At 36.2% G+C, this 17,463-nt stretch overlaps 1 long non-coding RNA gene across 1 annotated transcript; it reads right to left on the reverse strand.

Moving 5' to 3' along the window:
* Nucleotides 1-11,779: 11,779 nt before the first annotated feature.
* On the reverse strand, nucleotides 11,780-17,306 carry LOC307195008. Its single transcript, XR_013830696.1, has 3 exons — nucleotides 17,183-17,306; nucleotides 16,586-16,650; nucleotides 11,780-11,852 (listed from the first exon to the last, which is right to left on the reverse strand). It is a non-coding gene; the product is annotated as an uncharacterized lncRNA (long non-coding RNA).
* Between the last annotated feature and the right edge of the window lie 157 nt (nucleotides 17,307-17,463).

Here is a 17,463-nt window from a genome sequence, read left to right on the forward strand (position 1 = left end):
TGTCCTCTCTGAAGTTATAGCTCCCAAAGTGAATTCCTGAATTTATTCCTACAATATGTATGACTGGGAAAACACTGAATTAAATCTTTTTTAAAAAAATTAACTTATTTTTGGCTGTGTTGGGTCTTCGTTGCTATGCGTGGGCTTTTCTCTAGTTGCGGCGAGCGGGGGCTACTCTTCATTGTGTTGCAAGGCTCCTCGTTGCGGTGGAGCACGGGCTGTAGGTGCGCGGGCTTCAGTAGTTGTGGCTCTCAGGCTCTAGAGCGCAGGCTCAGTAGTTGTGGTGCACGGGCTTAGTTGCTTCACGGCATGTGGGATGTTCTCGGACCAGGGCTTGAACCCATGTCCCCTGCATTGGCAGGTGGATTCTTAACCACTGCACCACCAGGGAAGCCCGAGCCATAGAGTTTTATAGTCAGATGGGAACTCAGAGATCGTGAAACGCAGCTTCATCTTTTTCACACATGGGAAGCCCGGCTCAGGAAAGGTGAAATGACTTGCTCAGGGTCACACGGCTGGAAGCAGGGCTACAGCTGGAACCCAGGCCTCTTGTTCCCCAGCTCCTCAGAAGCACATTCACTACTGGGTTAATGTGAGGAGCTCTGTGCAACAGCACTTGAAGATGATGGGCTCTTCTGGAATAAGTATCTACATCTTGACATAATAAGCACTGCCCATGTATGTGCAGCTTTGTTACAAAAGGAAGCAGACACATAATTGGTATGTTTTTTTCTTCTAGCTCTTGATTCTGAACTATCTGAATGTTTCTAAACATTCTGTAATATAAGGAATTGCAACTCATTTCTCATACTTTGTGCAGGGGGCATGTGGTACTTATGTGGTATTTACGTGGACAGGTTGGCAATTGTGATGGGAAGCTAAAGATGAATAGGACAACGAAAAAAGAAAGATATTTATTTTCCCTATGTGAACTAACCACCATAATATGGCACATATCAGAGTGTGCATTTAAGGGACAGCAGGGATCCGGGCTCCTGGTACAGTCGGCACTGCATTTTTCTAGATTGGCAGAGCCAAAGGCTCTGCATTTGACATGTTGTATTTTAGTGCCTTGCACAGTCAGTCCTCTGCTTGGGAAGCATTCACAGGACACTTGTTGGTTGACTGACTCATTCTTCACATCACAGAACTGGCCAGTAGTGAGGAGTGGCTCAAATCCTTTTTTTTTTTTTTTTTTGTGGCACGCGGGCCTCTCACTGTTGTGGCCTCTCCCGTTGCGGGGCACAGGCTCCGGACGCGCAGGCTCAGCGGCCATGGCTCATGGGCCCAGCGGCTCCACAGCATGTGGGATCCTCCTGGACCGGGGTACGAACCCGTGTCCCCTGCATCGGCAGGCGGACTCTCAACCACTGCGCCACCAGAGAAGCCCAGTGGCTCAAATCTTTATTCCACAGTTGAGCAAATAAACAAGAGTGAGGGTATAGCTTTAGACTCAAATTGCATAGCATATTTAAGATACTTTCTGCTGTTCTGATATTGACCTAGGAGTGTTTTTAAAGCATTACTATGGCAACAATTCCCATTCAGTAGGGGAAAGCAATTCATTATCTATGCAAAGGAAGAAGCGAGAAGAGTATTTCAGACGCTGCCTCTTTACACCCTGCAGATGGGCCCTGACCTCTCAGCATTATATTTGCTGAGGACAGTGTCTGGAAAATAAAATTTGTTGATAGTAACTCACTGACTCTGGAAGATATTATCAATTCAAGCACTATGTCATAGAAAACAGAATTTCACTGATTTAAGATTTTCTACAAAATGAATACTTTCATCAGAGTTGATGTCGATCAGGTTATCATGTGAGAACACCGTGAAGAAAAAAGAAGATAATGTTTTCAGCCAGTAGCTGAAAATTACTGCATGGGATACATTACAAAGACATAGCTGTAGGTGTTCATGCATTTGTTCATGTGGCATTCACTGAACAAATATTTATTGGGCATAGTCTATGAGAAAGAAAAGCGCTAAATGTCAATTTCATCAGCAAGCGTTACAAGTCTACTGATGCTTTTTGAACATTTACAACCAGATTTTGCTTTTATCACTGAACGAGTCAAGCCTCTGCCAACAATGATCTAACTCCACAACACTCCTTTCTTTCTTCCACAGAATTCAGGAATGGTAGGTAACCCACTTTTTATTATTTTTGTTTCAAAAATGACAAAACTAAGGATACTAGGCTGTCTATATAGCATACATTACAGTGTAAATTGGGCAGTTTCCAAAATTTGCTTGATGTTGATGGCCAAACCTGACAGAACGCTTTGAATATGTGTCTGTGTGTGTGCCTATGTGTGCACATATATAAGTACATGAATTATCGGGATTCACTAGATAAATAGATTACTCAAATGCTATATGATTGTTTACTCAAGTATGGTTGTTGGACCAGCAGCGTAGGCATCACCTGGGAGCTTGTTAGAAATGAAGAAGCTCAGGCCCCACCCACCCTAAGCCTACCAAATCAAAGCCTGCCTTTTACTAACATCCCCAGGCGATTCCTATGCAATTAAACTTTGAGAAGCATTGCTGTAACAGATTGTAACCAGCAGCAAAGTGAGTTGAGAGTTGAGACAGTTTTATCTAAAGGAAAAAAAACCTGTTTTAATTTTCTGTATGATTTTTAAAAAGTGATAATTTTGGGGGTGGGGTGTAGAGAAGGGGGTCGGTCAGGATGTTGAATTAGGTGGATAAGTACCTAAATTCTCAAATTTTTCTGCCAGTGTAGGTACTGCCATGATGACTGTTCAAGGGTGATCATTCTTAAATCCCTACTGAATTAAAAGAAGCGTAGCACTGCTAGTCATTAAAAGATCAATTATTTATTATACAAACAATGGTAGGAATTTAAAATTTAAAAAAAGGAAATCCTAAATCTCACCATGTGGCTTTTACATTTCAGTGCCTTGCCAGAATCTCTGTATTCGCATATGATGTTTACGTAGGTGTATCTGTACACTGATCCATTTATTCCAAGTTAAGGAGCGAGCATGGACAAAACTGTGGAGGTCAAAAGGAAAGAATGTAATGTTTGAAGCTTTTGTATTCCATCGTTTTCACAGAGTGCTATGTTGAGCTAATTGTAATCACGATTATTAACAGCAATTCAAACTATAACAAAACTTCCTAATCATGATTTGTAATGGCTGCATCACATCCCATTGAGTTGATGAACAAAGATTATTCAATCATTCTCCTATTATATGGATATTCAGAGTTTTCATGTTTTGTTATTATAAATAATGTAGTAATAAACATCTTTGTACAATAATTTAATTCATTAAGTTCATTTCCATAGTGTAAATTACCAATAATAAATTATTGTATTCAAGTATATGTAATACTATAGGGTTTTGAAAACTTATGGCTATGTTGTTTTAGAAAAACTCTGTAACAATTTATTTTGAAACCCACATTGTTAGAGCATTCCAATTTCACCACATCAGGCCAGCAATAGAAATAACTATTTCCAACTTGCTAATTAGTCGGTATACAGCTCATGATTTTTCACAATGACAATAATTAAAACTACCATTAAAATTCACTTTTTCTCTCTTGTTTTCTTAGAGCAAAATCTCCCAACAGGTGTTCTGTAGCCTAACCTGTAAATGGGCTGCAGATATGTTGCTATATTGTGCTCTGTAATCTTCCGAGTAAGTCTGGAGGTAGCTAAAGCCTGGATGGTCACTTCCCACCACGAAATAGGTTGAAAAAAGTTTGGGAAGTGTACCCTTCTGCTCACTGTTTTCCCTGCTTCAGCTCTCTTTCTTGCTCTTTTTTTTTCTTTTAATTAAAAAAATTAATATACTTTATTTTTTGAGCAGTTTTAGGTTTACAGAAAAACTAAGCAGAAAGGAGAGATTTCCTGTACGGTAAATGGACACCTCCACTCTTTCCCCTGCCTCCCTTCCCCAGTTTACCCTATTATTAACATCTTGCATTAGTGTAGTACATTTGTTAAAACAATTGATGACCCAATATTGATACATTATTATGAACCAAAGTCCATAGTTAACATTAGAATTCACTCTTTGTGTTGTACATTCTGTGGGTTTTGACAAACTATGACAAAATCTACTATTACAACAACATACAGAACAGTTTCCCTCCCTAAAAATCACCTGTGCTCCGCCTATTCATCTCTCCCTTCCCCAGACTTCTATCACCATTAATCTTTTTATTGTATACATAGTTTTGCCTTTTCCAGAATGTTATATAGTTGGAATCATACAGTATGTAGACTTTTCAGATTGGCTTCTTTCACAAAGCCATATACATTTAAGGATCCTCAATGTCTTTTCATGCCTTGATATCTCATTTCTCTAAAACTGCTGAATAATACTCTGTTGTATGGATGTACCACAATTTGCTTATCCATTCACCTCTTTGTTGCTTTCAAGTATTAGCAATCATGAATAATGCTGCTGTAAATATATGTGTGCACGTTTTTGTGTGGTCTTAGGTTTTCAACTCATTTTGAGTAAATATCAAGGAGCTCAACTGCTCCTTGTTTGACAATATGGTAAGATACTGTATGATAATATGTTTAGTTTTAGAAATACTGCCAAATGGTCTTCTTTGCATTTCTACCAGCAATGAATGAATTTTAGGTATGTAGTGATATATCGTTGTTTAATTCACAGTTCTCTAATGATATTTACTGTTGAACAGGTTTTTTTTTTTTTTTGCGGTACGTGGGCCTCTCACTGTTGTGGCCTCTCCTGTTGCGGAGCACAGGCTCTGGATGCGCAGGCTCAGCGGCCACGGCTCACGGGCCCAGCCGCTCTGGGTATGTGGGATCTTCCTGGACCGGGGCACGAACCCGTGTCCCCTGCATTGGCAGGCGGACTCTCAACCACTGCGCCACCAGGGAAGCCCTGAACAGGTTTTTGTATGCTTATTTGCCACCTGTATATCTTCTTTGATGAGGTATCTAGTCAAATCTTTGGCCCATTTTAAAACAGCTTGTCTTATTACTGAGTTTTAAGAGTTCTTTGTATATTTTGGATACCAGTCCTTTATCATATATGTGTTTTGCAAGTATCTTCTCCCAGCTTGTGGCTTGTCTTTTCATTCTCTTAACATGTCTTTGACAGCAGAAGTTTTTTATTTTAATGAAGTCCAACTTATCTATTTTTTCTTTTGTGGATCAGGCTTTTGGTGTTGTATCTAAGAACTTATTGCCAATCCCAAGGTCCCCTAGATTTTCTCCTATGTTATCTTCTATTAGTTTTATAGTTTGTATTTTACATTTAAATATGGAATTAAGTTGTTATTTTTGTTGTTTTTATTTTTGCATATGATGACCTGTTATTACAGCACCATTTGTTGAAAACATTATCCTTTCTCCACTGCATTGATTATGCTCCTCTGTCAAAGCTCTGTCGACTGTATTTGTTTGGGTCTATTTCTGGGCTCTCTGCTGTTCCACTGAACTACTTATCATTTTTCTTGGCAGGAGGAGGGGCAATATCACATTGTCTTGATTATGTAGCTTTATATTAAATCTCAAAGTCAGGTAGTGTCCTCTGACTTGTTCTTCTCCTTTAAATATTGTGTTGGCTACTCTGATTCTTTTATCTTTCCATGTAAACATTAGACTCAGGTCGTTAATATCCACAAACTAGGATTTTTATTGGGACTGTGTTAAATTTACAATCAAGTTGGAAAGAACTGACAAATTGAAAATATTGAGTCTTCCTATTCATGTACATGGGATATCTCTCCATATATTTAGATATTCCTTGATTTCTTTCATCAGAGTTTTGCAATTTATCACATATTTTGTTAGATTTATACTTAAGCGGGTTTTTTGGTGCTAATGTATATGATATTGTGTTTTTATTTCAAATTTCAATGTTTCATAGCTAGTATGTAAGAAAGCAATTGACTTCTATATATTAACTTGTCTCTTGCAACCTTGTTATAATTGCTTATTAGTTCCAAAAGATTTTTTGTTGTTTAGTCTTTCACATTTTTTATATAGGCAATCATGTCATCTGCAAACAAAGATAGTTTTATTTCTTCTTTTCCAATCTATATACTTTTTATTTGCTTTTCTTGTTTTATTGCATTAGCTAGGATTTCCAATACAATGTTGACTAGGAGTGGTGAGAGCAGACATTCTTGCCTTCTTCTTGATCTTAGGGAGAAAGCATCTAGTTTTTCACCATTAAGTAATGTGTTAGCTGTAGAGTTTTTGTAGATGTTCTATATCAAGTTGAGAAAGTTCTCTATTCCTAAGTTTTCTCAGAGTTTTGTTTTTCTTTTTTTAATCACAAATGGGTGTTAGATTTTGTCAAATGATTTTTCTGCATCTATTGATGTGATCATGTGATTTTTTTTTTTAGCCTGTTGATAAAATGGATTATACTGATTGATTTTTGAAAGCTGAAGTAGGCTTGCATACCTGGAATAAATCCCACTTGGTCACAGTGTATAATTCTTTTCATACTTTATTAGATCTGATTTACTAATACTTTGTTGAAAATTTTTACATCTATCTTTATGAGAGCTATTGGTCTATAGGTTTTCCTTTCTTGTAATGTCTTTGTCTAATTTTAGTATTAGAGCAATTGTGGTCTCACAGAATGAGTTAGGAAGTATTGTCTCTGCTTCTATTTTCTGGAAGAGATTGTAGAGAATTGGTATAATTTATTCCTTAAATGTTTGGTAGAATTCACCAATGAACTCACCTAGGCCTGGTACTTTTGGGTTTGGCAGCTTATTAATTATTATTAATTTTCTTAATAGATATAGGCCTGTTCAGATTGTCTGTTTCTCCTTGTGTAAATTTTGGCAGATTGTGTCTTTCTAGGAGTTGGTCCATTTCATCTAGGTTGTCAAATTTGCAGGCATAGAGTTGTTCATAATATTCCTTTACTATCCTTCTAATGCCCATGGGATCAGTAGTGATGCCCCCTCTTTCCTTTCTGATATTAGTTGTATCTTCTCTCCTTTTTTCTTAATTAGCCTAGCTAAAGGTATGGATTTTATCGATCTTTTCAAAGCTTTTGGTTTTGTTGATCTTCTCCACTGATGTCCTGTTTTCAATTTCATTGATTTCTGTTCTCGTTTTTATTATTTATTTCTTCTGCTTTCTTTGGGTTTAATTGTTTTCTTTTTCTAGTTCCCTAAGGTGGATGCCTAGATTACTGACTTTTTAGATCTATTTTATCTTCTAATACATACATTCAATACTGTAAAATTCCCTCTAAGCACTGCTTTTGTTATATTTCACAAAATCTTGATAAGTAGTGTTTTAATCTTCACTTAGTTCAAAATATTTCTAAGTTTCCCTTGAGATTTATTGCTTGATTCATGTGTTATTTGGAAGTGTGTTGGTCAATGTCCAAATATCTGAGTGATTTTCCAACAATATTTTACTGATTTCTAGTTTAATTTGATTGTGGTCTGAGAACATACTTTGTATGAATTCTGTTTTTAAATATCTCTTAATGTGTGGCTTATGGCTCATTATATGATGTCTTGATGAATGTTCCAGGTTAGCTTGAGAAGAATGTGTATTCTGTTGCTGTCTGATGGAACATTTTATAAATGTCAGTTAGATCCCATTGATTGATAGTGCTACTCAGGTCAACTGTATCTTTAAATTTTAAATTCTGCTTACTTGAACTCTCAGTTACTTCAAAGAAGGGTATTGAAGTCTCCCACTATAACAGTGGATTTGTCTATTTATCCTTTCATTTCCAAAAATTTTTTCCTTTTATATTTTGACACCAAGTTGTTAGGTGCATACAGGTTTTGGATGGTTATGACTTCTTGGATACAAATATATTCTAATTAGTAAGTCAAGAGTAACTGTGTAAGACTGATTCAAGATTTAACAAATCAAATATAAGATGACCTTTCATCTATAACCTCAAAATAATATTCACAATTCCATCGACTGTATACTATGGATAGTAAAACAGGAGATGTGCCACTATTTGAATCAACTGGTCCTAAATTTGGAGTGAAGACTTTCTTATGAAACACTTGGAAAGAAGGGATAATGATTCTATCATGATACACAATGCTCTGACAGGTTGCACTGATAGGGTAGCAGCTGGTGCTATTTACAAATAAAAGCATTTTTATTAAATCAACTATTAATTTAAAACTCAGGTTGTAAGTGTAAATGATTCATTTATTTTAAAGGTACTTAGAATTAGTTATCACACAGTAATTGCATGAAAGCCTGTACAACCCAGATATACTGGGGGAAAAGCCATCTTAAACTTGGAAAGCTATCTAATGTCTAGAAATGATGACTAATAGTGATGTCTATTGGATACTTCCCCCTAAATACTTGGCTCTTATAAGGAAATTATGCTACCTACTAGTCAATTAATGATAAACATTCACAGAAGAAGCTCTAGAAGAGTTGTCTGAGGTGTAGAAAATGTGGACTCAGAGGAGCTACAAAACTTGGCTCTCAAGAGAAAGTCCCAGAGATCTAACCTTATCATTGCACTGTAATGTAAAGTTAGACAACACCTTATTCATAATTAATTGGAGCTTTCTGAAGGTCTGAATTTCCTAGATAGTCATTTAGAGAACAGAAGCACAGAGAATGAGTCACTACATCCAATACTAATAAAACTCATATTGAGACTTTGGCTTACACCAAAGATAGAATAAGAGGGGCCAGTTTTACCCTGCCATCTCTAGCAATTCTTCCCCCCAGCCCCCGCAAAAAAAAAGAAACAAATATATGAAACAACAGTTTTCAAGACACGGACAATCAGGCAATGAAGTGCAGTCATTCCTGAATGATGAAAAACAAATGAAGTGAACCTACAGTAGCCCCAGTATATTGCCTTGAGAGAGTTTCCAGTCTGTGGCACAGGGAAGGTAAAGCCAGGCAGAGCCTGATGGACTCTCTGAGTTGAGGAGATGGAGCTGACATTACATAATGATAAACAGGTCAATCCACCAAGAAGACACTACAATTCTAAATGGGTAGGCAGCAAACAAGATTTACAAAATGTGTGAAGCAAAAACTGATAGGACTGAAAGGAGAAACAGATGATCCAAAATTATAGCTGGAGACTCCCACAACACTCTTTTAGCAACAGATATAACAACTAGGTAGAAAAATCAGCAAGCATATAGAAGAACTCAACAGCACCATCAACCAACAGGAAACAATTGACATTTATAGAATGTTCCACTCAACAACAGCTGAATATAGATTATTACCAAGTGCCAGTGGAACATACCAAAAGAAACCATATCCTGGGCCACAGAACAAATCTCAACAAATTTAAAAGAACTGAAATCATACACTATGTTCTCTGACCACAATGGACTTAAATTAGGACTCAATAACAGGGAGATAACAGGAAAATCTCCAAACATGTGGAAACTAAACAATATGCTATTAAATAATCCATGGGTCAAAGAGAAAACCTCAAAGGAAATAAAAAATAATTTAAACTAAATAAAAATACAATATACCAAAATTTCTGGGGCACACCTACAGCTAAGATGAATATTTATAGCACTAAATGCTTACAGTAGAAAAGAGAAAAAGTCTCAAATCAATAATTCAAGCTTGCACCTCAAGAACCTAGAAAAAGAAATGGAAAATAAACCCAAAGCAAGCAGAAGAAAAGAAATAACATATGAATAAAACTCAATGAAATTAAAGACAGAATATAGAGAAATAAATGAAACAAAAAGCTCACTCTTTGAAAAGATCAATAAAATTGATAAACCTCTAGCAAGGCTGACGAAGAAAAAAAAAAGAGAAGACACAAATTATCAATATTAAGAATAAAACAAGGGATGTCATTACAGACACTTCAGACAGCAGAAAGATAAGGGGATACTACAAAGAACTCCACACCCATAAATCTGACAACGTAGACAATATGGACCAATTCCTCAAAAAGCACAAACTACTAAAACTCACCCAACATGGAACAGATCATTTGCATAGCCCTACAACTATAAAGAAAATTGATTTGTAATTTAAAAATTCCCTCAAAAGAAATATTGAGGCCCAAATGGTTTCACTAGAGAATTCTACCAAGTGTTTAAAGAATTAACACCAATTCTATACAATCTCTTCCAGAAAATAGAAGGGTAACACTTCGCAATTCATTCAGTGAGGCCAGCTTTACCCTGATACCCGCCCCCCAAAAAAGAAACAGTACAGAAAAAGAAAACTACAGACCAATATCCCTCAAGAATTTAGATTTTTAAATCCTTAACAAAATACTAGCAAATAAGATTTAGCAGCATATAAAAAAGAATTACACACTGTGATCAAGTGGGTTTATTCCAGGGATGCAAAGCTGGTTCGATATTCAAAAATCAATCAACGTAATCCATCACACAAACAGGCTATCAAGAAGAAAAATCACACATGATCATATCAACTGATGCAGAAAAAGCACTTGACAAAATTAAACATCCATTCATGACAAAACTACCAGAAAAATAGCAATAAGGAGGACTTCCTCAACTTGTTTAAAGAACATCTGCAAAAACCAATAGCTAACATTATACTTAACAGTGAAAGACTCCACGCTTTCCTCCTGAAGTTGGGAAAAAGGCAAATATGTCTGCTCTCATCACTTGTATTCAACCTAGTACTGGAAGTTCTGGCCAGTGCAGGAAGGCAAGAAAAGGCAATAAAAGGCATTCAGATTGGAAAGGAAGAAATAAAACTGTCCTTATTTACATATGACATGACTGTCTGTGTGGAAAATTCCAAGAAAGCTGCACAAAGTCTAGAACTAATAAGTGAGTTTAGCAAGTTCATAGGATACAAGATAAACATACAAAAATCAATTATATTTCAATGAACACACAGAAACAATTTAAAATACAACACCATTTAAAATCACCAAAAAAAGAGAAAAATACTAAGGAATAAATCTAATGAAATGTGTACAACACATACGGTAAAAGCTACCAAATATATAAATAATAATTGGAAAGAATACCATGTTCATGATTGGAAGATTCACAGAGTAAAATCGTCAATTCTCCTCAAGTTGATATACAAGTTTAACATAATTCCTATCAAAATTTCTTGTAGATACAGGCAGATTATTCTAGAATTTATATGAAAAGGTAAAGGAACTAGAATAGTTATCAATTTTTTTGAATAAGAAAAGGAGTGGAAGAAAACAATCTACCCCATTTCAAGATTATGTGGCTACAGTATCAAGACTCTGTAGTGTTGGCAAAGGGATAGACACATAGATCAGTGGAACAGAACAGGGAACCCAGAAATAGACCTACACAAATACGACCAACTAATCTTTGACAAGGGTGCCAATGCCATTCAAAGGAGGAAGAACAGCCTTTTCAACACACTATGCTGGAATAACTAGATATCCATAGGCAAACCCTGCCCCCTCCAAAACCAAAACAAAACCAAAACTCTAAGTCTCACACCTCACACAAAAATTAACTCAAAATAGATCATAAACTTAAGTATAAAATATAAAACTGTAAAACTTTCAGAAAAAAGCATAGGACAAAATCTTCAGGATAGGGCCAGGCAAAGAGTTCTTAGACTTGACATCAACAACCTGATCAATCAAATGAAAACTGTTAAATTGGACTTCCTTAAAATTAAAAGTTTTGCCCCATGTAAGACTTTGTTAAGAGGCTGAAAAGACAAGCTACGCACTGGGAGAAAATATTTTCAAACCACATATCTGACAGAGAACTAGTAGTTAGAACATAGAATACACCATCAAAATGGCTAAAAAAATTTTTTTAAGTGACAATACCTAATGTTGGTGAGGATGCGAAGAAACTGGATCACTCATACGTTGCTGGCAGGAACATAAAATGGTACAGTTACTCTGGAAAACAGTTTGGCAGTTTCTTTAAAAACTAAATGTGCACTTAGCATACAGCCCAGCAACTGTACTCTTGGCATTTATTCCAGAGAAGTAAAATTTATGTTAACACAAATATCTACATACAGGTGTTTGTATCAACTTCATTTGTAATAGCCAAAAACTAGAAACAACCCAGGTATCCTTCAATGGGTGAGGTTAAACAAACTGTGTTACATTCATACCATGGAATACTAAACCATAAAAAGGGGCAAACTCTTGATATACACATCATACTGAATAAAAAACGGTAATCCCAAGAGATTACATACTGAATGATTCCATTTATACAGCATTCTTGAATTGACAAAATCATAAAAATGGACAACAGATTAGTGGTTGCAAGGGGTTAAGGAGGAATTTGAGTAGCAGAGAGTGGGTGTAGCTATAATAAAAGGGCAACATGAGGAGTCTTTGAGATGAAGCAAATGTTCTGTATCTTGACTGTGTAAATGTTAAATCCTGGTTGATATTTTACTACAGTTTTGCAAACTATTGGGGAAAACTGGGTAAAGGGCACATGGGTCTTCTCTACATTACTTCTTACAACTGCATGTGAACCTACAATTGTCTCAAAATAAAGTTTTATTTAACAAAGAGCAACTATATGTTTCCTACCAAAGCCACAATTTAAATATAAAGCCACAATTGGGTTAAAAGTGAAAGGACAGAAAAAGATATACCATTCTAACATCAGTCAAAAGATAGCTATTTTTTCCACTCTATCTTGGATTAGCTATTTTACTGTAAGAAAAAGTAGATTTCAGAGAAAAGGATATTACCAGGGATAAAGATGGTTATTTCAGAAGATAAATGGGTCATTAATCATGAGGACATAAAAATCTTAAATATGTATGCCCATAATAATGGAACTTCAAAATACACAAAGCAAAATTTGATAAAGTTGCAAGGAACAATAAACAAATCCACAATTATGGTTAAAGATTTTAATACCTCTCTTTTAATAACTGATAGAGTAAGTATACATAAAATTAGCAAGGATATAGCTGACTTGACATATATGATCAATCAACTTGACCTAACTGACATTTATAGAACAAGCACCAAACAAGAGAAGAAGGGACTTCCCTAGTGGTGCAGTGGTTAAGAATCTGCCTGCCAATGCAGGGGACATGGGTTTGAGCCCTGGTCCGGGAAGATCCCACATGCCGCTGAGCAACTAAGCCCGTGTGCAACAACTACTGAGCCTGTGCTCCAGAGCCCGTGAGCCACAACTACGGAGCCCACATGCCACAACTACTGAAGCCTGTGTGCCTAGAGCACGTGCTCCGCAACAAGAGAAGCCACTGCAATGAGAAGCCCACGCACCACAATGAAGAGTAGCCCCCACTCGCCACAACTAGAGAAAGCCCGTGTGCAGCAACAAAGACCCAACGCAGCCAAAAATAAAAAAAAAACGAGAAGAATACATATTCTTTTCACATGCACATGAAACATTTACCAATACAGATCATATTCTAGACCATAAAACTAATCTTAATAAAAGGTTTGGAGTCATAATACAAAATATCAATATGTCCCCAACTGTAATCAACTAACTAGAAACCAATAGAAAAATATTTGGGAAGTTCCCAAATATGTGAAAACTAAATGTCACACTTCTAAACAATCCACGAGTCAAAGAAGAAATCAAAATGAAAATTAGAATATATTTTTAATTGAATAAAAATGAAACAACAGCAAATTAGAAACTGAGCTAATGCTAAAGCAGTACTTAGGAAGAAATTTATAGCACTGAATGCCTATATTAAAAAGTAAGAAAAGTCTCGAAACAATGACCTCATCTTTCATCTTAAGGAACTAGAAAAAGAAGAGCAAATTAAATCCACTAGACACAAGAAGCAAATAAAGTTCAAAGCAGAAATCAATGAAATAGAAAGTATAAAAACAACTTAGAAAGTCATTGGAATCAAAAGCTGGTTCTTTGAGAGTATATCAATAAAATTGATAAGCTTTTAGCCTGACTGAGAGAGAAGATATAAATTATCAATATCAGAAATGAGAGAGGTAACATCACTGTGGATTCCACAGATAATAAATGGATAATAAGGAAATTTTATAAACACTGTTATTATAAACACTGTTGTTATCCCTCTGAATTTGACAACTAAGGTGAAATTCCTTAGAAGACACAAACTACTAAAGCTCACTCCGAAAGAAACAGATAACCTGAACAAACCTGTATCTATTAAAGAGATGGAATTTGTAGTTAAAAATCTTCCCATGAAGAAATATTCAGGATGATAATTTACAGGTGAATTGAACCAAATATTAAAAAGGCAATAATGACAATTTAAACAAACTTTTCCAGAACACTGAAGAGGAAAGAATATTCCCCAACTCATACTATGAGGCCAGCATTGCACTGATACCCAAACAAGACAAAGACATTACAAGAAAACTACAGACTAATATCCTTCATGAATATAGATGTAAAAATTATAAACAAAATATAAGCCAAATGAATGCAACAATATATAAAAAAGATAAAATAAATCATCAGGACGAAGTAGATTTCATCCCAGGAATGCAGGGTTGGGGTAACATTAATCAACCAATATAATTCATCATATTAATAAACTAAAAAAACATCTCAATAGACACAGAAAAAACATCTGAAATAATCCAACATCCATTCCTGATTAAAAACCAAAACAAAATGAAACTAAGAATAAAACCGGAGCTGGAGTTGGAGATGCTTACTGCCAGGCAGGGTGAGGAGAGCTGAGTGAACTGAGGCAAGGAGGTCAGAGGTACAAATCAGGGATTGAGGTTGTAATTCCTGGTACTTGGTACCTGTACGGTCAGAGTAGGGTCAACCTCTCTTGATACTATGCCCTTAATGTTTGTTTCACTTATTTATGCTTCAACTAGAAGTACTGTAAGTTTGTTGAGTGCAGATACTTTTCTTATAACTTATGTGAGGAACACAATATTTTATAAGGGACTAGTATTGCTGCTATTACAGATATTATTTGAATATTCTTTATTTAAGAGTAAAATCTTTCAGCTCCTCTTTGAGGCCCTTAATTTCCATCCGGATTCTCTTTGGAGCTGTTTATTTAGTCATTAATGGTTCTTTGAATTAAATCACATGTCTTAGAGTTCACAGGACTTCCTCTTCAGGAAAGAGGATACCAAAAGATACCATCTTCAGGAAAAAGATGTGTCCTAAATATGAAGAATTCAACAATGTTGCCATGAAATACTACAGATGTTCTTTTTCAAGTTTGTGCTTGAAAGCATAATGGGTGACTTATTTTTCTTAGCATTTAAAAAAGAAAAAATTTGGACTCATTTGGCCATGAAACAAACATCTTTGTGCCTCAAGATCATCTCTTAATTTCTCATTTTAATATCCCTCACAATCTTTTGAGTTGCTCTAATATTTTATGGTATTTTAGTTGATATATTATTATGGCCTCCTTACCAATACCAATTTGAACTTTAATACTGATCATTCTTAGCAGTTCTTGTCTCACTATTTTCAAAACTAAAAGCATTTTTGAAAGAAAAATTCAAATAAAAATTTCATTTTTGTTTCAAGTAATCTACTTTTGCTACAAATAAGTGGCTCTGAAGACCCTCCTAATAGGTTTCTCAGTTACTTGCTTTGCTGTTAGTCTGCTGAGGCTGGTTGTACATATGTTCCAAAAGCCAGTTTATCGTAAGGTAGATAGCTAGTAGGAAGCAGCCGCATAGCACAGGGATATCAGCTCGGTGCTTTGTGACCGCCTGGAGGGGTGGGATAGGGAGGGTGGGAGGGAGGGAGATGCAAGAGGGAAGAGATATGGGAACATACGTATATGTATAACTGATTCACTTTGTTATAAAGCAGAAACTAACACACCATTGTAAAGCAATTATACTCCAATAAAGATGTAAAAAAAAAAAAAAAAAGCCAGTTTATGCCTGAAGTTCACTCTGTAGTAGATTACTCTTCAGCCCATGTGTCATATGAATTTAGACATTAAACCTCAAGGTAGGGGATAATATTATATAGAAACATAGCCAAATGAGCTTTGTTTCAAACCCGAAACAGAAATCCATCAAACCATCTATTCATCAATATTTTCTTAATACCACATTATAGCTATTAGATCAAGTCAAATGTGGAATAACAAGATAAAAAAACTTTAACCCTAATTTGTTTTCAGTCCTTGAACTCTTGACTACCCACTGACTGCTTCTTCATTGTTAATTTTAAATCATATGAAACACTAAGCATTGAATGAGCATTCAGGAAATGTGGTTGTGAGGCCCTGCACTACAGATAATTTTCTGGATGATCTTGGGTGAGTCATTTAATCTCTCCAGTTCTTTTTATTTTATTCTTTTATACAGCAGGTTCTTATTCATCAATTTTATACACATCAGTGTATACATGTCAATCCCAATCGCACAATTCATCACCCCCCCCACCCCCGTCTCTCCAGTTCTTAATCTCTTCACCTAAAAATAAGGAACTTGGAGTGTTAGATTATTTCTAAGCTTTCTTTGACTCAAAAAGCCTATGAGTCTATTCTTCAGGAAATTTTAATTAATTAGAGCTGACCTCTTGAAATTAACACCATTAACTGAAGGAACCTGACTGAATTTCATTTCTTTCTATGACAAAATTGGACACAGTGATACTACTAAGTACCATCAAGAGGACAGTGGGGAGTTACACTTACCTCTAATATTTTCTACTGATTCAAGTGGGAATGCCAAGGTATTCTAGCTTCCAGTCTGATTCAACCTTAGTAAAAGACAGAACTCTTTTTTAGTAAAAGAATTGATTCTTGGGTTAAATCAACGTGTGGATTAGTGGATCATTGTCAGAGACTGACTTCTTAGTGCTCTATTCTTGGCCTGTTGCCCTTTTAAACATTTTGTTAGTGATCTGAAGGAAACTTTTTCCAAATCAAACTTGGGAGAAATATTTAATATATTAAGGCAACAGAATCAGATTTCAGAAGAATCTCAATGAGACCTTAAAAAGTAGGCCAAAAGCACGAAGACAGACATTCACAAGAGACAAAGGTTAAGTCCGACATTTGGTTCCCAAAACATCAGCTATCCAAGTAGAGAAAGGAGAAGAACTAGTTTGACAGTAGTTGCATCTTCCCCTCTCCTTTCCTTTACCCCCACCTTGCAACGAAGCCCCACGCGGAGCTGATGGCACTGCACAAATTCTTAAAACGTGAGTACATGCCTGAGCTGCAACAGCAATAGTGTTCAGATCAAAGAGAGAAAGTGCACCCCTATATCCTCTACAAATCAAGCCTCACCTGCAGATACGGATCAAGTTTGGGGCAACCTACTTAACAAGGCCATGGTGAATCATTCTTGATACATGCCGAGTTGGCTATTGTGCATAAGTAATTTGAAGCCAAGTCATATAGAGAGTGCTTGGGCTCTAGGGAGTCTGGTTTGTTGAGGCGTAAATGCAGGAAGGACGAGCACCTTTTAGCACAAAGCAGGGTGAGGGAAAACGGCCACCCCCAGCAGTTGGCTGGCAGCTCGCCTAATGAGGAAGTGCGAAGGCATGGACCCGCCCAGCGTGCCGGGT

The sequence above is a fragment of the Stenella coeruleoalba genome (assembly GCF_951394435.1).
Source record: "Stenella coeruleoalba genome assembly, chromosome: 12".
Lineage (NCBI taxonomy): Eukaryota > Metazoa > Chordata > Mammalia > Artiodactyla > Delphinidae > Stenella > Stenella coeruleoalba.